General features: G+C 42.3%; 1 long non-coding RNA gene and 1 pseudogene across 1 annotated transcript in view; both read left to right on the plus strand.

Moving 5' to 3' along the window:
• The window catches only part of LOC143808906 (uncharacterized), a 101822-nt gene that overhangs the window by 72842 nt on the left and 6244 nt on the right, over window positions 1-22736 (plus strand). The window lies entirely within an intron of this gene.
• Window positions 4923-9094, plus strand: LOC143809019 (uncharacterized; annotated as a pseudogene).

Consider the following 22736-nt stretch of genomic DNA (forward strand, 5'->3'; position numbering starts at 1 on the left):
CAACCTATAAAACTGCCCCATTAGTTAACCCCTTCAGTAAACACCGTAAGAAAAAAAAAAAAAAAAACGAGGCAAAAAACAACGCTTTATTACCATACCGGCGAACAAAAAGTGGAATAACACGCGATCAAAAAGACTGATATAAATATCCATGGTACCGCTGAAAACGTCATCTTGTCCCGCAAAAAACAAGCCGCCATACAGCATCATCAGCAGAAAAATAAAAAAGTTATAGTCCTGAGAATAAAGCAATACCAAAATAATTATTTTTTCTATAAAATAGTTTTTATCATATAAAAGCGCCAAAACATAAAAAAATGATATAAATGAGGTATCGCTGTAATCGTACTGACCCGTCGAATAAAACCGCTTTATCAATTTTACCAAACGCGGAACGGTATAAACGCCTCTCCCAAAAGAAATTCATGAATAGCAGGTTTTTGGTAATTCTGCCTCACAAAAATCGGAATAAAAAGCGATCAAAAGCGGTCACGTGTCCGAAAATGTTACCAATAAAAACGTCAACTCGTCCCGCAAAAAACAAGACCTCACATGACTCTGTGGAGCAAAATGTGGAAAAATTATAGGTCTCAAAATGTGGAGTCGCAAAAACTTTTTTGCTATAAAAAGCGTCGCTGGTTTCACACTTGCGTTTGTCTGCAGCGTTTTTTGCACAAAAAAACGCATGCGTTTTTTCCCTATATTTAACATTGAAAACGCATGCGTTTTTTGTACGCGTTTGGTCGCGTTTTCAAACGCATGCGTTTTTTTTCTGCATGCGTTCATTTTCAGAAATACAACCTGCAGTATTTTCTTGCGTTTTTAAGCACATGCGTTTGCGTTAAAAACGCATGCGTTTTTATTGGAAAAAAACAGAAAACACACTGAAAAGCCACCCACCACCATCAAGGTGATAAAGGGATCCAAACCCTAACCCTAACTCTACCCCTAACCGTTTAATGAACATTTTCTGACAGTCATAGTGCCACGTATTTAAGTGCCACGTATTTAAGTGCCACGTATTTCAGTACCACGTATTTCAGTGCCACGTATTTCAGTGCCACGTATTTCAGTGCCACGTATCACGTATTTCAGTGCCACGTGTTTCAGTGCCACGTATTTAAGTGCCACGTATCACGTATTTCAGTGCCACGTATCACGTATTTCAGTGCCACGTATCACGTATTTCAGTGTCACATATTTTAGTACCACGTATTTCAGTGCCACGTATTTCAGTGCCACGTATTTCAGTGCCACGTATTTCAGTGCCACGTATCACGTATTTCAGTGCCACGTGTTTCAGTGCCACGTATTTAAGTGCCACGTATCACGTATTTAAGTGCCACGTATTTCAGTGCCACGTATTTCAGTGCCACGTATTTCAGTGCCACGTATCACGTATTTCAGTGCCACGTGTTTCAGTGCCACGTATTTAAGTGCCACGTATTTCAGTGCCACGTATTTCAGTGCCACATATTTCAGTCACGTTTAGGGTTAGGGTTAGGGGTAGGGTTAGGGTTAGGGCTAGGGTTGGAGGTAAAGTTAGGGTTGGGGCTAAAGTTAGGGTTAGGGTTTGGATTACATTTACGGTTTGGATTAGGGTTGGGACTAGAATTATGGGTGTGTCAGGGCTAGGGGTGTGGTTAGGGTTACCGTTGGGATTAGGGTTAGGGGTGTGTTTGGGTTAGGGTTTCAGGTAGAATTGGGGAGTTTCCACTGTCCAGGCACATCAGGGGCTCTCCAAGCGCGACATGGCGTCCAATCTCAATTCCAGCCAATTCTGCGTTGAAAAAGTAAAACAGTGCTCCTTCCCTTCCGAGCTCTCCCGTGCGCCCAAAAAGGGGTTTACCCCAACATATGTGTTATCAGCGTACTCGGGACAAATTGAACAACAACTTCTGGGGTCCAAGTTCTCTTGTTATCCTTAGGAAAATAAAAATTTGGGGGGCTAAAAATCATTTTTGTGGGAAAAAAAAGATGTTTTATTTTCACGGCTCTGCGTTATAAACTGTAGTGAAACACTTGGGGGTTCAAAGTTCTCACAACACATCTAGATAAGTTCCTTGGGAGGTCTAGTTTCCAATATGGGGTCACTTGTGGGGGGTTTGTACTGTTTGGGTACATCAGGGGCTCTGCAAATGCAACGTGACGCCTGCAGACCAATCCATTTAAGGCTGCATTCCAAATGGCGCTCCTTCCCTTCCGAGCTCTGTCATGCACCCAAACAGTGGTTCCCCCCCACATATGGGGTATCAGCGTACTCAGGACAAATTGGACAACAACTTTTGGGGTCTAATTTATCCTGTTACCCTTGTGAAAATACAAAACTGGGGGCTAAAAAATCATTTTTGTGAAAAAAAAAAAGGAATTTTTATTTTCACGGCTTTGCGCTATAAACTTTAGTGAAACACTTGGGGGTTCAAAGTTCTCAAAACACATCTAGATAAGTTCCTTGGGAGGTCTAGTTTCCAATATGGGGTCACTTGTGGGGGGTTTGTACTGTTTGGGTACATCAGGGGCTCTGCAAATGCAACGTGACGGCTGCTGACCAATCCATTTAAGTCTGCATTCCAAATGGCGCTCCTTCCCTTCCGAGCTCTGTCATGCGCCCAAACAGTGGTTCCCCCCCACATATGGGGTATCAGCGTACTCAGGACAAATTGAAAAACAAATTTTGGGGTCCAATTTATTCTGTTACCCTTGTAAAAATACAAAGCTGGGGGCTAAAAAATCATTTTTGAGAAAAAAAAAAAATTATTTTCACGGCTCTGCGTTATAATCTGTAGTGAAACACTTGGGGGTTCAAAGCTCTCAAAACACATCTAGATAAGTTCCTTAGGGGGTCTACTTTCCAAAATGGTGTCAATTGTGGGGGGTTTCAATGTTTAGGCACATCAGGGGCTCTCCAAACGCAACATGGCGTCCCATCTCAATTCCAGTCAATTTTGCATTGAAAAGTCAAATGGCGCTCCTTCCCTTCCAAGCTCTGCCATGCGCCCAAACAATGGTTTACACCCACATATGGGGTATCAGCATACTCAGGACAAATTGCACAACATTTTTTGATGTCCAATTTCTTCTCTTACCCTTGGGAAAATAAAAAATTGGGGGCAAAAAGATCATTTTTGTGAAAAAATATGATTTTTTATTTTTACGGCTCTGCATTATAAACTTCTGTGAAGCACTTGGTGGGTCAAAGTGCTCACCACACATCTAGATAAGTTCCTTAGGGGGTCTACTTTCCAAAATGGTGTCACTTGTAGGGAGTTTCAATGTTTAGGCACATCAGGGGCTCTCCAAACGCAACATGGCGTCCCATCTCAATTCCAGTCAATTTTGCATTGAAAAGTCAAATGGCGCTCCTTCCCTTCCAAGCTCTGCCATGCGCCCAAACAATGGTTTACACCCACATATGGGGTATCAGCGTACTCAGGACAAATTGCACAACATTTTTTGGGGTCCAATTTCTTCTCTTACCCTTGGGAAAATAAAAAATTGGGGGCGAAAAGATCATTTTTGTGAAAAAATATGATTTTTTATTTTTACGGCTCTGCATTATAAACTTCTGTGAAGCACTTGGTGGGTCAAAGTGCTCACCACACATCAAGATAAGTTCCTTAGGGGGTCTACTTTCCAAAATGGTGTCACTTGTAGGGGGTTTCAGTGTTTAGGCACATCAGGGGCTCTCCAAACGCAACATGGCGTCCCATCTCAATTCCAGTCAATTTTGCATTGAAAAGTCAAATGGCGCTCCTTTCCTTCCGAGCTCTGCCATACGCCTAAACAGTGGTTTACCCCCACATATGGGGTATCAGCGTACTCAGGACAAATTGCACAACATTTTTTGCGGTCCAATTTCTTCTCTTACCCTTGGGAAAATAAAAAATTGGGGGCGAAAAGATCATTTTTGTGAAAAAATATGATTTTTTATTTTTACGGCTCTGCATTATAAACTTCTGTGAAGCACTTGGTGGGTCAAAGTGCTCACCACACATCAAGATAAGTTCCTTAGGGGGTCTACTTTCCAAAATGGTGTCACTTGTAGGGGGTTTCAGTGTTTAGGCACATCAGGGGCTCTCCAAACGCAACATGGCGTCCCATCTCAATTCCAGTCAATTTTGCATTGAAAAGTCAAATGGCGCTCCTTTCCTTCCGAGCTCTGCCATACGCCCAAACAGTGGTTTACCCCCACATATGGGGTATCAGCGTACTCAGGACAAATTGTACAACAACTTTGGGGGTCCATTTTCTCCTGTTACCCTTGGTAAAATAAAAGAAATTGGAGCTGAAATAAATTTTGTGTGAAAAAAAGTTAAATGTTCATTTTTATTTAAACATTCCAAAAATTCCTGTGAAACACCTGAAGGGTTAATAAACTTCTTGAATGTGGTTTTGAGCACCTTGAGGGGTGCAGTTTTTAGAATGGTGTCACACTTGGGTATTTTCTATCATATAGACCCCTCAAAATGACTTCAAATAAGATGTGGCCCCTAAAAAAAAATGGTGTTGTAAAAATGAGAAATTGCTGGTCAACTTTTAACCCTTATAACTCCGTCACAAAAAAAAATTTTGGTTCCAAAATTGTACTGATGTAAAGTAGACATGTGGGAAATGTTACTTATTAAGTATTTTGCATGACATATGTCTGTGATTTAAGGGCATAAAAATTCAAAGTTGGAAAATTGCAAAATTTTCAAAATTTTCGCCAAATTTCCATTTTTTTCACAAATAAACGCAAGTTATATCGAATAAATTTTATGACTAACATGAAGTACAATATGTCACGAGAAAACAATGTCAGAATCGCCAAGATCCGTCAAAGCGTTCCAGAGTTATAGCCTCATAAAGGGACAGTGGTCAGAATTGTAAAAATTGGCCCGGTCATTAACGTGCAAACCACCCTCGGGGCTTAAGGGGTTAATGTACATGGAGAACATCTTGTTAAATATAGGAGAAGTCACACAAGAGAGAAGCCATTTTCATGTTCAGAATGTAAGAAATGTTTTTCAGACAAATATCATCTTACTAGACATCAGAGAATACATACAGGAGAGAAGCCGTATTCATGTTCTGAATGTGGAAAGCGTTTTATAAACAAATGGAATCTTGTTTTACATGAGAAAAGTCACAAAATCGAGATGCCATATTCATGTTCAGAATGTGGGAAATGTTTTTCCCAAAAATCTAACCACCTTAAACATGAGAGTATTCACAAAGGAAAAAGGCCGTTTTCATGTTTGGAATGTGGAAAATGTTTTATATATAAATCGGATCTTGTTAGACATGAGAGAATTCACACAGGAGAGAAGCCATTTTCATGTTCAGCATGTGGAAAATGTTTTATAGATAAATCAGATCTAGTAAGCATGAGAATATTTACACAGGAGAGAAGCCATTTTCATGTTCAGAATGTGGGAAATGTTTTATTATGAAATCACATCTTGTTACACATCAGAGAATTCACACAGGAGAGAAGCCATATTTGTGTTCAGTGTGTGGAAAATGTATTATTATAAAATCATATCTTGTTAAACATGAGAGACTACATACAGGAGAGAAGCCGTATTCTTGTTCGGTATGCAAGAAAAGTTTTGCATATCAATCAAATCTTATTTCACATGAGAGAATTCACACAGGAGAGAAGCCATATTCGTGTTCAGTGTGTGGAAAATGTTTTATTATAAAATCATATCTTGTTAAACATGAGAGAAGACATACAGGAGAGAAGCTGTATTCATGTTCGGTATGCCAGAAAAGTTTTGCATCTAAATCAAGTCTTATTTCACACGAGATAATTCACACAGGAGAGAAGCCGTATTCATGTTCAGAATGTGGAAATGTTATAACAAAAAATCACATATTGTTACTCATAGGTTATTTCACACAGGAGAGAGGCCGTATTCATGTTCAGAATGTGGGAAATGTTTTACTTTAACCCCTTCACCCCCGGAGCTTTTTCCGTTTTTCCATTTTCGTTTTTCGCTACCCTCCTTCCCAGAGCCATAACTTTTTTATTTTTCCGTCAATTTGGCCATGTGAGGGCTTATTTTTTGCGGGACGAGTTGTACTTTTGAACGACATCATTGGTTTTAGCATGTCGTGTACTAGAAAACGGGAAAAAAATTCCAAGTGCAGTGAAATTGCAAAAAAAGTGCAATCCCACACTTGTTTTTTGCTTGCCTATTTTGCTAGGTTCACTAAATGCTAAAACTGACCTGCCATTATGATTCTCCAGGTCACTACGAGTTTATAGACACCTAACATGACTAGGTTATTTTTCACCTAAGTGGTGAAAAAAAATTCCAAACTTTGCAAAAAACAAAACAAAACAAAATTGCGCCATTTTCCGATACTCGTAGCGTCTCCATTTTTCGTGATCTGGGGTCAGGTGAGGGCTTATTTTTTGCGTGCCGAGCTGGCGTTTTTAATGATAGCATTTTGGTGTAGATACGTTCTTTTGATCGCCCGTTATTGCATTTTAATGCAATGTCGTGGCGACCAAAAAAACGTAAATCTGGCGTTTCGAATTTTTTTCTCATTACGCCATTTAGCGATCAGGTTAATGCTTTTTTTTTATTGATAGATCGGGCGATTCTGAACGCGGCGATACCAAATATGTGTAGGTTGGGGTTTTTTTTTATTGATTTATTTTGATTGGGGCGAAAGGGGGGTGATTTAAACTTTTATATTTTTTTTATTTTTTTCACATTTTTAAAAACTTTTTTTTTTTACTTTTGCCATGCTTCAATAGCCTCCATGGGAGGCTAGAAGCAGGCACAGCCCGATCGGCTCTGCTATGCAGCAGTGATCATAAGATCGCTGCTACACAGCAGATTTGCAGGTGTGCTGTGAGCGCCGACCACAGGGTGGCGCTCACAGCCACCGGCAATCAGTAACCATAGAGGTCTCAAGGACCTCTATGGTTACCTTCCTGACACATCGCCGACCCCCGATCATGTGACGGGGGTCGGCGATGCGCTCATATCCGGCCGCACGGCCGGATGCGGTAGTTAAATGCCGCTGTCTGCGCTTGACAGCGGCATTTAACTAGTTAATAGCGGCGGGTGATCGCGATTTCACCCGCCGCTATTGCGCGCACATGTCAGCTGTAAAAAACAGCTGACATGTCGCGACTTTGATGTGCGCTCACCGCCGGAGCGCACATCAAAGCGGGGGTCCCGACATGTGACGTACTATACCGTCACATGTCGGGAAGGGGTTAAAATCAATTCTTGTTAAACATCAGAGAACTCACACAGGAGAAAAGCCTTATTCATGTTTAATATGTCAGAAAAGTTTTATATATACAGGTCCTTCTCAAAAAATTAGCATATAGTGTTAAATTTCATTATTTACCATAATGTAATGATTACAATTAAACTTTCATATATTATAGATTCATTATCCACCAACTGAAATTTGTCAGGTCTTTTATTGTTTTAATACTGATGATTTTGGCATACAACTCCTGATAACCCAAAAAACCTGTCTCAATAAATTAGCATATCAAGAAAAGGTTCTCTAAACGACCTATTACCCTAATCTTCTGAATCAAATAATTAACTCTAAACACATGCAAAAGATACCTGAGGCTTTTAAAAACTCCCTGCCTGGTTCATTACTCAAAACCCCCATCATGGGTAAGACTAGCGACCTGACAGATGTCAAGAAGGCCATCATTGACACCCTCAAGCAAGAGGGTAAGACCCAGAAAGAAATTTCTCAACAAATAGGCTGTTCCCAGAGTGCTGTATCAAGGCACCTCAATGGTAAGTCTGTTGGAAGGCAAAAATGTGGCAGAAAACGCTGTACAACGAGAAGAGGTGACCGGACCCTGAGGAAGATTGTGGAGAAGGACCGATTCCAGACCTTGGGGAACCTGAGGAAGCAGTGGACTGAGTCTGGTGTGGAAACATCCAGAGCCACCGTGCACAGGCGTGTGCAGGAAATGGGCTACAGGTGCCGCATTCCCCAGGTAAAGCCACTTTTGAACCATAAACAGCGGCAGAAGCGCCTGACCTGGGCTACAGAGAAGCAGCACTGGACTGTTGCTAAGTGGTCCCAAGTACTTTTTTCTGATGAAAGCAAATTTTGCATGTCATTCGGAAATCAAGGTGCCAGAGTCTGGAGGAAGACTGGGGAGAAGGAAATGCCAAAATGCCTGAAGTCCAGTGTCAAGTACCCACAGTCAGTGATGGTGTGGGGTGCCATGTCAGCTGCTGGTGTTGGTCCACTGTGTTTCATCAAGGGCAGGGTCAATGCAGCTAGCTATCAGGAGATTTTGGAGCACTTCATGCTTCCATCGGCTGAAATGCTTTATGGAGATGAAGATTTCATTTTTCAGCACGACCTGGCACTTGCTCACAGTGCCAAAACCACTGGTAAATGGTTTACTGACCATGGTATTACTGTGCTCAATTGGCCTGCCAACTCTCCTGACCTGAACCCCATAGAGAATCTGTGGGATATTGTGAAGAGAAAGTTGAGAGACGCAAGACCCAACACTCTGGATGAGCTTAAGGCCGCTACTGAAGCATCCTGGGCCTCCATAACATCTCAGCAGTGTCACAGGCTGATTGCCTCCATGCCACGCCGCATTGAAGCAGTCATTTCTGCCAAAGGATTCCCGACCAAGTATTGAGTGCATAACTGAACATTATTATTTGATGGTTTTTTGGTTTGTCATTAAAAAACACTTTTATTTGATTGGACGGGTGAAATATGCTAATTTATTGAGACAGGTTTTTTGGGTTATCAGGAGTTGTATGCCAAAATCATCAGTATTAAAACAATAAAAGACCTGACAAATTTCAGTTGGTGGATAATGAATCTATAATATATGAAAGTTTAATTGTAATCATTACATTATGGTAAATAATGAAATTTAACACTATATGCTAATTTTTTGAGAAGGACCTGTAAATCAAGTCTTATTACGCATGAAAGAATTCACACAGGAGAGACGCCTTATTCATGTTTAGTATGTCAGAAAAGTTTTACACAGAAATCCAATCTTATTACGCATGAGAAAATTCATACAGGAGATAAGCCATATTCATGTTCAAAATGTCAGAAAGTTTTTAGATGTAAATAAAGTCTTACTGCACATGAGAGAATTCACACAGGAAATGCATATACATGTTCAGAATGTGGAAAATTCTTTATGAGTAAATCAAATCTTATTACTCATCTGAAAATGCACACAGAAGAAAAACAGTATTCATGCTCCGAATGTGGGAAATGTTTTAATACTGAAGCCCTGCTAAGTGATCATCAAAGAGATCACAATGGAGAGAATCCCTTTACATGTAGCGAATGTGGGATCTGTTTTATATATGAATCAAGTCTTCTCAGACATAAGAAAATTCATGTTCAGAGTGTGGACAATGTTTCTTTAAAGGAATCCTTTCAGGTTAGACATCAGAGTAGTTACACAGTAGGGAAGCCGTACTCATGCTCCGAATGTGGAAAATGCTTTATTAGCAAAGACAAACTTCATAGTCATCAGAGAAGTCGCACACAGCGGGGGAGCTGTTTAATATGAAACATTTTTACAAACATTTACAGAAAATAAATATATATTTTTGTTTTGATAGTCAAAAGTGTTGTGTATGAAATGGGTCCACTACGAGGACAACCCCATCTCAATCTGAATGTTTGTCCCTATTAAAATAAACCTTATACTCCCCTCACGTGTTGGCTACACTTCCGCGATGTCTGCCCTCTTTCTCCTGTGCTCAGATGAGGTTGTTAAGTCACATGGAGCTCTGCGCCCAGTAAGCTCTGATATCACTGTCCCAGCCTTCAAACATAAGTAAATAACAGGAAGTGATCGGTCAGCCGCAGCTCTCACTTCCTGTTAATGTAGTATTTCTCTAATACAGGGCGTCCCCTCGGTAATATGCCGTCTCCCAGTATGTATCTCAAACAGTTTAGAACAGCTTGGCTTTCCATCAAAGGTTTCTCAAGTCTTTAGGCACTAAATGTAACATGTTAATTTCCACATAAGAACTTAACTTTTAATGGAATCCACTAAAACATGTAACCAGTGTAGGTAACAATACCAGATATTTCACACATATGTAAAAAAAACCAACGCATTAGGTTGAGGTTAATTCCCTCATCTATATATAATCGTCTAAGGGGCACTTCCATCTGTTTCTGTTTGTCACGGAAATCGTGCGTCGGCCCGGCCGAGAATTAGTTGCTCCCTACTTCCGTCCAGTCAGTGCCCGGTGCCCGCTCCATACTCCCCTCCAGTCAGCGCTCACACAGGGTTAATGGGAGCGTTAACGGATCGCGTTATGCCGCGGTGTAACGCACTCCATTAATGCTGCTATTAACCCTGTGTGACCAATTTTTTACTATTGATGCCTCCTATGCAGCATCAATAGTAAAAAAATCTAATGTTAAAAATAATAAGAAAAACAAAAAACCTGCTATTCTCACCTTCCGTCGTCCACCGATGCGCGCACGGGACAGCTTCGCTGGACGCCGGCGGGTGAGTATATAACTATTTTTTATTTTAATTATTTTTTTTAACAGGGATATGGTGCCCACACTGCTATATACTTCGTGGGCTGTGTTATATACTGCGTGGCTGCTATATATACTGCGTGGCTGCTATATACTGCGTGGGACTTGTGTTATATACTGCGTGGGCTGTGTTATATACTGCATGGGCTGTGTTATATACTGCGTGGGCTGTGTCATATACTGCGTGGCCACTGTAATATACTGCGTGGCCTATGTTATATACTGCGTGGGCTGTGCTATATACTGCGTGCACTGTTATGTACTGCGTGCCTTATGTTCTGCATGCCGTGTGTTATATACTGCGTGGGCTGTGCTATATATTACGTGGGCTGTCTTATATACTGCGTGGGCTGTTATATACTGCGTTGCCTGTGTTATATATTGCGTGGCCTGTGTTATATATTGCGTGGCCTGTGTTATATACTACGTGGCCTGTGCTATACACTACGTGGGCCGTGTTTATATACTACGTGGCTGTGTTATATACTGTGTGGCTGCTATATACTACGTGGCTCCTATATACTATGCGGCCTGTGTAATATACTATGTGGCTGCTATATATATATATATATATATATATATATATATATATATATATATAACGCACTTTGCACAAGGAGAAGCTGTATGGGAGAGTGATGCGAAAGAAGCCGTTTCTGCAAGCACGCCACAAACAGAGTCGTCTGAGGTATGCAAAAGCATATTTGGAGAAGCCAATTTCTTTTTGGATGAAGGTCCTGTGGACTGATGAAACCAAGATTGAGTTGTTTGGTAATACAAAAAGGCGTTATGCATGGTGGCAAAAAAACACAGTGCGTTGTATAGTTGACCGATGCACAGTGACACCATCTGCAGCAAGTTGATGCTGCAGCTCTCTGGAGATGGTCTGAGGATTGTCCTTGACTGATCTCACCATTCTTCTCTGCCTTTCTGATGTTTTTCTTGGCCTGCCACTTCTGGCCTTAACAAGAACTGTACCTGTGTTCTTCCATTTCCTTACTATGTTCCTCACAGTGGAAATTGACAGGTTAAATCTCTGAGAAAGCTTTTTGTATCCTTCCCCTGAACAACTATGTTGAATAATCTTTGTTTTCAGATCATTTGACAGTTGTTTTGAGGAGCCCATGATGCCACTCTTCAGAGGAGATTCAAACAGGAGAACTACTTGCAAGTGGCCACTTTAAGTAGCTTTTCTCATGATTGCATACACCTGGCTATGAAGTTCAAAGCTCAATGAGCTTACAAAACCAAAAAAAGTGCTTTAGTAAGTCAGTAAAAAGTAGGTAGGAGTATTTAAAACAAGAAAATGATAAGGGTGCCCATACTTATGCACCTGTCAAATTTTGTTTGAATGCAGATTGCACATTTTCTGTTAGTGCCCGGAAGAAGAATTCAATTTGAAACGCGCGTTGGGGAACCTTCAGGTCTCGTGCAGCCTCCACTGGGTAAATTTGTTAGGAGATTTTTTATTTATAGCAGCTACAGGTCCTTCTCAAAAAATTAGCATATAGTGTTAAATTTCATTATTTACCATAATGTAATGATTACAATTAAACTTTCATATATTATAGATTCATTATCCACCAACTGAAATTTGTCAGGTCTTTTATTGTTTTAATACTGATGATTTTGGCCTACAACTCCTGATAACCCAAAAAAACTGTCTCAATAAATTAGCATATCAAGAAAAGGTTCTCTAAACGACCTATTACCCTAATCTTCTGAATCAACTAATTAACTCTAAACACATGCAAAAGATACCTGAGGCTTTTAAAAACTCCCTGCCTGGTTCAATACTCAAAACCCCCATCATGGGTAAGACTAGCGACCTGACAGATGTCAAGAAGGCCATCATTGACACCCTCAAGCAAGAGGGTAAGACCCAGAAAGAAATTTCTCAACAAATAGGCTGTTCCCAGAGTGCTGTATCAAGGCACCTCAATGGTAAGTCTGTTGGAAGGAAACAATGTGGCAGAAAACGCTGTACAACGAGAAGAGGTGACCGGACCCTGAGGAAGATTGTGGAGAAGGACCGATTCCAGACCTTGGGGAACCTGAGGAAGCAGTGGACTGAGTCTGGTGTGGAAACATCCAGAGCCACCGTGCACAGGCGTGTGCAGGAAATGGGCTACAGGTGCCGCATTCCCCAGGTAAACAGCGGCAGAAGCGCCTGACCTGGGCTACAGAGAAGCAGCACTGGACTGTTGCTAAGTGGTCCCAAGTACTTTTTTCTGATGAAAGCAAATTTTGCATGTCATTCGGAAATCAAGGTGCCAGAGTCTGGAGGAAGACTGGGGAGAAGGAAATGCCAAAATGCCTGAAGTCCAGTGTCAAGTACCCACAGTCAGTGATGGTGTGGGGTGCCATGTCAGCTGCTGGTGTTGGTCCACTGTGTTTCATCAAGGGCAGGGTCAATGCAGCTAGCTATCAGGAGATTTTGGAGCACTTCATGCTTCCATCGGCTGAAATGCTTTATGGAGATGAAGATTTCATTTTTCAGCACGACCTGGCACCTGCTCACAGTGCCAAAACCACTGGTAAATGGTTTACTGACCATGGTATTACTGTGCTCAATTGGCCTGCCAACTCTCCTGACCTGAACCCCATAGAGAATCTGTGGGATATTGTGAAGAGAAAGTTGAGAGACGCAAGACCCAACACTCTGGATGAGCTTAAGGCCGCTATTGAAGCATCCTGGGCCTCCATAACATCTCAGCAGTGTCACAGGCTGATTGCCTCCATGCCACGCCGCATTGAAGCAGTCATTTCTGCCAAAGGATTCCCGACCAAGTATTGAGTGCATAACTGAACATTGTTATTTGATGGTTTTTGTGTTTGGTATTAAAAAACACTTTTATTTGATTGGACGGGTGAAATATGCTAATTTATTGAGACAGGTTTTTTGGGTTATCAGGAGTTGTAGGCCAAAATCATCAGCATTAAAACAATAAAAGACCTGACAAATTTCAGTTGGTGGATAATGAATCTATAATATATGAAAGTTTAATTGTAATCATTACATTATGGGAAATAATGAAATTTAACACTATATGCTAATTTTTTAAAAAGGACCTGTATACCATTCATATCAGGTTTCTTTGCGGCCACCCTCATTCAGCATTTATTTTTTAGTTACCTGTGTAACATATATATGCTTGAACTTCTTTTGTCTTACTATATGGGCTATATGGCGGCAGAGCCATTATAACATCGTATCTTATATGTATTATTCCTCTCCTCAACTGTTTATTCTACTGCCATTATGATAGTCACTTGCTGTGTGTCAGTATATTAGGCGTTAATTGGTGGTTATTTGAGCCCTGATCACTATGACTGGAGGCATTTTTTAATGTTCTAATGGTGTTATATCAGCACCTGGTTTTAACAATGTTGTATTAATAAAGGTTTATTTTATTTTTGAACTATACATTCTGGTGGTTTGTCTATTTAACTAGCGGGCCCTTATGTATTTATGTTATCTTGAATGTGTTCATATATATTTTTTGGACTAATATGCATACACAGTGCAATTAATGCAACCTTAAATATGTGGGATGTACAAGCCGAAAACTGAAAAAAGAATATTGGAATCTCTACAAACGTTACCAGTAACAACAGGACACATTCGGGGGTAACTAGACCTTTTTTGGAGACAGATAAGGGGAACATTCAAAGTCTCACATTCTTTGAAATGGAGTTACTCGTCCAGATAGAGGAGGAGACTGGAGGAAAAACTGTTATTGAGGAAGGTGCCTGAGATTAGGTTGGACACGAAGCAACCCATAGGAATGACTTATAGAAATTATACTATGATTAATTACTGACATGTAGTGTTGATATTGTTCTCTGATTAGAAGCTGGTCCATATTCCATATAGCGCTGTATTAATTGCATTTTGTTACATTTATTCTTATAATTTCTGTGTTACGTGGTTTTCCGTGGTTCTCATGATTGGTGGTTGGTTGCTTTAAATGGTATATCCCATGATTCTCTGATATACTCTATGACTAAGGGTGGTCCGCCAGAAACTCGTCAGGGTGAACCTTCCCACTCACCATCGTGGATATTAGAACAATATTGTAATTATTATGGAATAAAGCATTGAAGACTTTCTCCGTGTCTGCTGCAATCTGTCTTCTTCCTGTGTAATTAGCTGAGTGTCCGTCCTCCTGACGGCTCCGTGATTTGTTTCCCCAGGGCTCATTCAGATGAACGTTTTAGGTGTACCTGTGCTGTTCCTGTGCACCGTGAAGAGGCGGTTTGCTGGTGCACATAATAAATATTAATAATAATTTTATTTGTATAGCGCCAACATATTCCGCAGCGCTTTACAATTATAGAGGGGACTTGTACAGACAATAGAAGTTACAGCATAACAGTAATCACAGTTCAAAACAGATAAGGAGTGAGGGCCCTGCTGCTCGCAAGCTTACAATCTATGAGGAAAAAGGGGAGACACGAGAGGTGGATGGTAACAATTGCTTTCGTTGTTCGGGCCAGCCATAGTGTAAGGATCGGGTGTTCATGTAATGCTGCATGAACCAGTTAACAGACTAAATATGTAACAGTACAGACACAGAGGGCTATTAACTGCATAAAGTGTATGAGAACATGATGCGAGGAACCTGATTTATGGTTGACGTTTTTTGAATGGGCCACACAGGGATAGTTAGGTTATTGCGTTGAGGCGGTAGGCCAGTCTGAACAAGTGTGTTTTTAGAGCACGCTTAAAACTATGGGGATTAATCCTATTAACCTGGGTAGTGCATTCCAAAGAATTGGCGAAGAACGTGAAAAGTATTGGAGACGGGAGTGGGAGGTTCTGATTATTGAGGATGTTAACCTCAGGTTATTAGCAGAACGGAGAGTGCGGGTAGGGTGGTAGACTGAGACCAGAGAGGAGATGTAGGGTGGTGCTGAGCCATGGAGTGCTTTGTGGATGAGGGTAATAGTTTTGTACTGGATTCTGGAGCGGATGGGTAACCAGTGTAATGACTGGCACAGGGTAGAGGCATCAGTGTAACGGTTGGTGAGGAATATGATCCTGGCAGCAGCATTCAGGACAGATTGGAGTGGGGAGAGTTTGGTAAGAGGGAGGCCGATTAGTAGAGAGTTACAATAGTCCAGACGAGAATGAATGAGTGAAACAGTAAGAGTTTTTGCAGAGTCGAAAGTAAGAAAAGGGCAAATTCTAGAAATGTTTTTCAGATGCAGATAACAAGAGCGAGCCAATGATTGGATGTGGGGGGTGAAGGAAAGCTCGGAATCAAGTATGACCCCAAAGTAGCGGGCATGTTGCTTGGGAGTAATTGTGGAACCACACACGGAGATGGCAATGTCAAGAAAAGGTAGGTTAGTAGAGGGAGAGAAAACGAGGAATTCTGTTTTTGACAGGTTCAGTTTCAGATATAGGCAGGACATACTGTTAGAGACAGCTGTACGACAATCACTGGTGTTTTCTAAAAAGGCAGTTGTGATAATAGGAGAATAAGTGTATAATTGGGTGTCGTCAGCATAGAGATGGTACTGGAGACCAAATCTACTGATTGTTTGTCCAATGGGGCAGTATACAAAGAGAAGAAGAGGGGGCTTAGGACTGATCCTTGAGGAACCCCAACAGTAAGGGGAAGGTGAGAGGATGAGGAACCAGCAAAAGATACAGTGAAGGAGCGGTCAGAGAGATAGGAGAACCAGGAGAGAACGGTGTCCTTGAGGCCGATGGAGCGGAGCATAGTGAGGAGGAGCTGATGATCCACAGTATCGAATGCTGTGGAGAGATCCAAGAGAATTAGCATGGAGTAGTGACCATTAGATTTAGCTGTTAGTAGATCATTAGAGACTTTAGTGAGGGCAGTTTCAGTAGAGTGTAAAGAGCAGAAACCAGATTGAAGAGGACGAAGAGTTATCTGAGAGATAGCGGATAAGACGGGAGTGGACCAGGCATTCGAGGAGTTTAGAGATGAAGGAAAGATTAGAGACAGGTTTATAGTTAGTGCCACAGTTTTGGTTGAGGGATGGTTTTTTGAAGTAAAGGATGTATACCATCTGATCACTTTCTCATCCCTGTCCTCCTCACCGGTCACCCATGTCCAGCAACATGCGCACCCCCGCAGAAACCTTGCACACCTAGACTCCCACACGCTCTCTGACTCTATCCTACCACTGGCATCCATATCCTCACGACACTGCCACTGCTTTCTACAGTGCCACTCTCGCTATTGACACGGTCGTCCCTCTCGTTCATGGCAGAGTGCGACGTATCAATAGACAACCCTGGCACAATAACACCACTAAAAAGCTCCGGCAACTGTCCAGGGTTGCAGAGCGGCATTGGAAGAAAACACATTCGCAAGACGACTTCACTCCATTCAAACAGGCAACACTTGCTTTTAAATCTGCTCTCACCACTGCTAAACAGGCCTACTTCACAACCCTCGTATCCTCCCTATTCTACAACCTCAGTTATTCAAAACCTTTAATTCCCTCCTCCGCCCCCACTGCCCCCTCCAACCTCCCTCATCTCTGCTGAGGACTTTGCCACACTTTAAAAATACCATCGAGCAGACAAGACTTCATTGTTCAACCACCACAACCTCTTTGTATACCAGACCAATGCCCAAACCCCATAACTTCCCTCTCCAAGATCACTGAAGGGGGGCTTAATTGTCTCCTCTCCAAATCGCACCTCACCACCTGTGCGCTTGACCCCATCCCACCTCCTCCCCAACCTCACCACCACACTTATCCCATCCCTAACCCACCTCTTCAACCTATCACTAACTTCTGGCACCTTCCCTTCTGCTTTCAAACATGCCACAATCATGTCTATCCTTAAAAAGCCAACCCTTGACCCAACAGCTATGTCCAGCTATCGCCCAATATCGCTGCTCCCATTCTCTTCCAAACTCCTGGAGCAGCACGTCCACGTTGAACTTTCCTCCCACCTCTCATCTAACTTGCTCTTCGACAATCTACAATCTAGTTTCCGCCCCATCACTCAACTGAGACAGCCCTGACCAAAATCACTAATGACCTACTTACAGCCAAAGCTAACAGACGATACTCTGTACTCCTCCTTTTAGACCTGTCCTCTGCTTTCGACACAGTTGACCACTGCCTCCTACTACAGATCCTCTCCTTTGACATCAAAGACCTCGCCCTATCCTGGATCTCCTCATACCTTTCCAACCACACATTCAGCGTCTCCCACGCTACCTCCTCATCCCACCCTCTCTGTTGGAGTCCTCCAAGGCTCTGTTCTAGGACCCCTACTCTTCTTAATATATACACTTGGCCTGGGACAAGTCATAAAGTCCCATGGATTCCAGTACTACCTTTATGCTGATGACACTCAGATCTACCTTTCTGGCCCAGATGTCACCTCTCTGCTGTCCAGAATCCCAGAGTGTCTATCAGCCATATACTCCGTCTCCTCTCGCTTCCTCAAACTCAATGTGGACAAATCTGAACTCATCATCTTTTCTCCACCCCATAGATCTTCCATACCTGACCTATCTATCGCAATTAACGACATCACACTTTCCCCCGTACCGGAAGTCCACTGCCTCGGAGTAACCCTTGACTCTGCCTTGTGCTTCAAACCATACATCTAAGCTCTTTCCACCTCCTGTCACCTCCAGCTCAAAAATATCTCCAGAATCCGTCCTTTCCTCAATCGTCGATGTACTAAAATGCTTGTGCATGCCCTCATCATCTCCCGCCTTGACTACTGCAACATCCTTTTCTGCGGCCTTCCTCCTAACACCCTTGCACCTCTCCAGTCCATCCTTAACTCTGCTGCTCGACTAATTCATCTCTCTCCTCGCTACTCCTCCGCTTCCCCTCTCTGCAAATCTCTTCACTGGCTCCCATTCCCTCAGCATATCCAGTTCAAATTACTTCCCTCACGTAATCTCCGGTCCTCCCAAGACCTCCTCTCCTCCACACTTTTCCGCTCCTCACCCAACCGCCTTCAAGACTTCTGAATATCCATCCTCTGGAATTCTTTGCCCCAACACATCCGACTATCAACCACATTCGGATCCTTCAGACAGAACCTGAAAACCCATCTCTTCAGGAAAGCCTACAGCCTGCACTGACCCCGCTGCCTCCTCATCACTACCGAAGCTACCGCCTCACCAACACCGGAGCTCCTGCAACCCTCAACCCACTGTCTCCATCCCCATAATCCTGTAGAATGTAAGCCCGCAAGGGCAGGGTCCTCGCCCCTCTGTATCAGTCTGTGATTGTTAGTTTGCTTACTGTAAGTGATATCTAATTTGTATGTTACTCCTTCTCATGTACAGCACCATGGAATCAATGGTGCTATATATATATTATAATAATAATATGATGGCATGCTTAAATGAGGGAAAGATACTGGAAGAGAGAGAGAGAGGTTGAATATGTTTGTTAGGTGAGAGGTGACACCCGGGGAAAGGGACTGGAGATGTGACGGAATGGGGTCACTGGTGCAAGTGGTGGAGCGAGAAGATGCAAGGAGCCTGATCACTTCTTCTGTAACTGGTTCAAAGTCAGAGAGTGAACTAGATGCAGTGGGGGAGGGAGGACAGTGCCTGGTCTGAGGAGATTGGGAGATAATTTCCTGTCGGATGTGGTCAATTTTTTCTTTTAATTGGCCAGATTGTCAGCGCGGAAATCCTTGGTTGGGGCCTGAACTCTTGGGTTGATTAGGGAATTAAAATGATCAAAGAAATGTTTAGGGTTATTGGACAGTGAGGTGATGAGGGTGTTAAAATAGGTTTGTTTGGAGAGGTGAAGGGCAGAGTTGTATGTTTTTAGCATGAACTTATAATGGATGAAATCTTTGGGTAGATTAGATTTTCTCCACAGACGTTCGGCGCACCGAGAGCACAGCTGCAGGAAACGTGTTTGCAGCATGTGCCATGGTTGTCGCCGTCTGTGCCGAGTTGTTCTATGTATAGGAGGTGCAATTTCATCCAGGGCACTTTGCAGTGTTTCATTGTAATGCTTCAGTGCAGAATCAGGACATGAGATGGAGGAGATAGGGGCCAATGAGGAACATGGCAGATTCTCCACATGAACTAATGGTTCAATTAAAAAATTAATCGTAGTAGTCATTATTCCGGTCAGACGTGTGTGTATTGTGGGAAGTCAGGTTCCATTGTGTCTTCTCAGTCTCCATTTTATGCTCTAAATCTATCACGTAACATTTCTACACAGATTCCCCCTACACATGCCAAGTGCCTGAGAAACTGCATAAGAGCCAGACCCCTAAACAGATTTATGTCTATTTCCCAGAAAACAGTTGCTTGTTTTTTGGAATAAAGCCTTCTCTATTCAGGGGTGTATATAATTCCCACCTGCATTCCATTAAAGCAGAATCCCTTGTGTAAGATGGTTGCTGGACTTGTCCTCGAGGGAAGATATGTATCATCGAGGATGGTAGCCTCAGTGATTTAAGCAGACTCCAGTATGTATAGTGCTGAGAGTTAATAAGACATGTCCAGGGTCGGGTTTTCGAGCTGTCTGAGATGGGTGGGATTGGCTGCTGTTTTTGACCAATCTCAGACACCAAGCACATATATTTTTCAATCCACCGTAACCCTCTCCAGCTGCACCGCTCTTACAGTCCAGCAGCTTGCCGTGTTCACTCTACACCCTGTGTTAGCACAGCAGCCAGCCCTCGTTTGTGCAGTTGTGGTCATGTAAAAGATTCTTTCCTCCTACGCATGGCAAAGCTAACAGCTTGAACTTCGCCATCTTCAGTCTACTAATAATAACCTTTATTTATATATCGCAAGCACATTCCGCACAGCTTTACAAGTCAGCAGTTCATATAATACAGTAAAAAGTTCCCAAGTTTAAGATAAACAAAGCAAAAATAATGACAACCCTACTCCAGAGCTTACAATCTACAATCAGGTGGGGGTGACACAAAGTACAGGTGCTTATATACATTGATGGTACAACCATCTTGAGGAAATGGGGGTGGTAGATAAAGGCTGCATGAGGCTTTTGGGTACGGTTGAGTTTCATGGTGAATTACGTTCAGAGAAGTAGAGAATGAGCTATATATAAATAAAGGACTTTGATTAGGGATCGTCGTAGGCCGCTCTTCACAGATAGGGAGCACCTAAAAATGTCTATGTTGTGGTTATACTCCTAATTTCATGGGGGAGAAATGGGTAAGAAGTGAGTCATCTAGTTAGTAGACTTATCTGAGCTGGACAAAGTCCAGATCAGGAGTGTTAGGCCAAGGTCACACTTGCGAGTGCAATGCAAGAAACTCGCGCATCAATACCTGGCACTGCCGCCGGTACTCGGGACCGGAACGTTCAGCTGCATAGAAATACATGCAGCCACACAATTCGGTCCCGAGTGCTGGCAGCAGCCAGGTATTGATGCGAGTTTCTCGCATTGCACTTGCAAGTGTGACCTTACTGTCTTTGTGTGTCTCAGAGTTTGAGAGTTGTAAGAGGCCACGAGAATTGGCTACAGATAGAAACTGGGATGTCGTTGTGGAGGTGGGGCTCTAGAAGTCTCCCAGGATAAGGGTTGTTAATTCTGAGGATATGAAGTGTGACAGGAAGGCAGAAAAAATGCTCAAGTAAGTGGGTGGGTGAGCCTGGGGTACGGTATATGACCGCTACTCGGAGGGAGAGGGGATGGAAGAACCTAATGGTGTGAACCTCAAAAGAAGAACAGTGTCCAATCGGCCTGTATTTAGCCCCTTAATGACCGCCAATACGTCTTTTAACTGACCTGAAATATAAGAGAATAGCCTCCCCATACAGGTGACAATTCAGCAGCTGTCGGCTGTGCACTATTGCTGACAACTTGCTGTATCAGCCACGATCAGTGTTGGCACCGTCCAATTCTGTTTAACCCCTTAGATGCTGCTTTCAATAGTGACTACATCATTATAAATGGTTAACAGACTGGGGGCTTCCTCCTAATCCCAATTGGTTCCCTCGTATCATGATTTTGTGGTCCTGATGTTTGCGATTGGCAATTCATGACCAAATAACGGCCTAAGAGTCTGCCGGCTGTTGTAACCTGTTCAGAAGTTAGAGGCATTTAGGTGGTAAAAATGCACATTTTCATTTCTGTCATACCACTTTGCATTAATTCCTGAAAAGCAACTGAAGGGTTAATAAATTACCTGACAGCAGTTTTCAATATGTCAGGGGGCGCTGTTTTTAAAATGGTATCACTTTTGGGTGTTTCCCAATATATGGGACCCTTAAAGTCACTTCAAACATGGCTAAGTCCCTAAATAAATACATTTTGTAAATTTCCTTTAAAAAATGGAAAATTGCTGCTACATTTTTAAACCTCCTAAAATGCTACCAAAATAAAAGAACATTTTGTAAATGTTGCTGATGTAAAGCCGACATGTGGGAAATGTTATTTATTAATGTTTTGCTATGGTATGACTATCTGGATTAAAGGGATAATCATTCAAAGTTTGAAAATTGCTAATTTTTTTACATTTTTCTCAAATTTCTGATATTTTTTATAACTACACGTAAAACATATCGACCTAAATTTATCATTATCATAAAGTATAATGTGTCACGAAAAAACAATATCAAATTCACTGGGATCTGTTGAAGCGTTCCAGAGTTATTACAACATAAAGTGACGCTGGTCAGATTTCAAAAATTTGTCTCCATCACTAAGGGGTTAGTTATTTGTTTAAAAACAGGATTGGTGATGGCAGCGAGAAATGTGAAGTTATTGTGGAATTATCAGTGACCGTACGGCAGGATATACTCGTATACCATGCGTTGTAATCCAGAAATGTATATGCCGTACGCTCACCATTAGTTTTCTGATAACTAATTATTGTGAACAGCCTGCGGCCTCCATGGATGATCATCGCCTAATCATGTAATTGTCTTCGCTCCAAAGATCATAGCGCTTGTTTCTGTATGGCTCCCGGCCTGTGAGCTCTGTGATTATTGCATGGCCAATCCAATCTTTTGGCCATGGAAATGCAGCCTTTCCACCTTGTGGATACAGATGGTTTCCAAAAGCTGATGGCCATTGCTGTCCCCCACTACCAGTTGCCCAGTCACCATTACTTCTCTAAGAAAGATGTGCCTGCGCTACACCAGCATGTCACAGACAACATCACCCATTCATTGAAAAAATTGATGTGTGATGGTGCATTTCACCACTGACACCTGGATGAAAAAGCATGGACACGGCGT

The sequence above is a fragment of the Ranitomeya variabilis genome, chromosome 2, assembly GCF_051348905.1.
Source record: "Ranitomeya variabilis isolate aRanVar5 chromosome 2, aRanVar5.hap1, whole genome shotgun sequence".
Lineage (NCBI taxonomy): Eukaryota > Metazoa > Chordata > Amphibia > Anura > Dendrobatidae > Ranitomeya > Ranitomeya variabilis.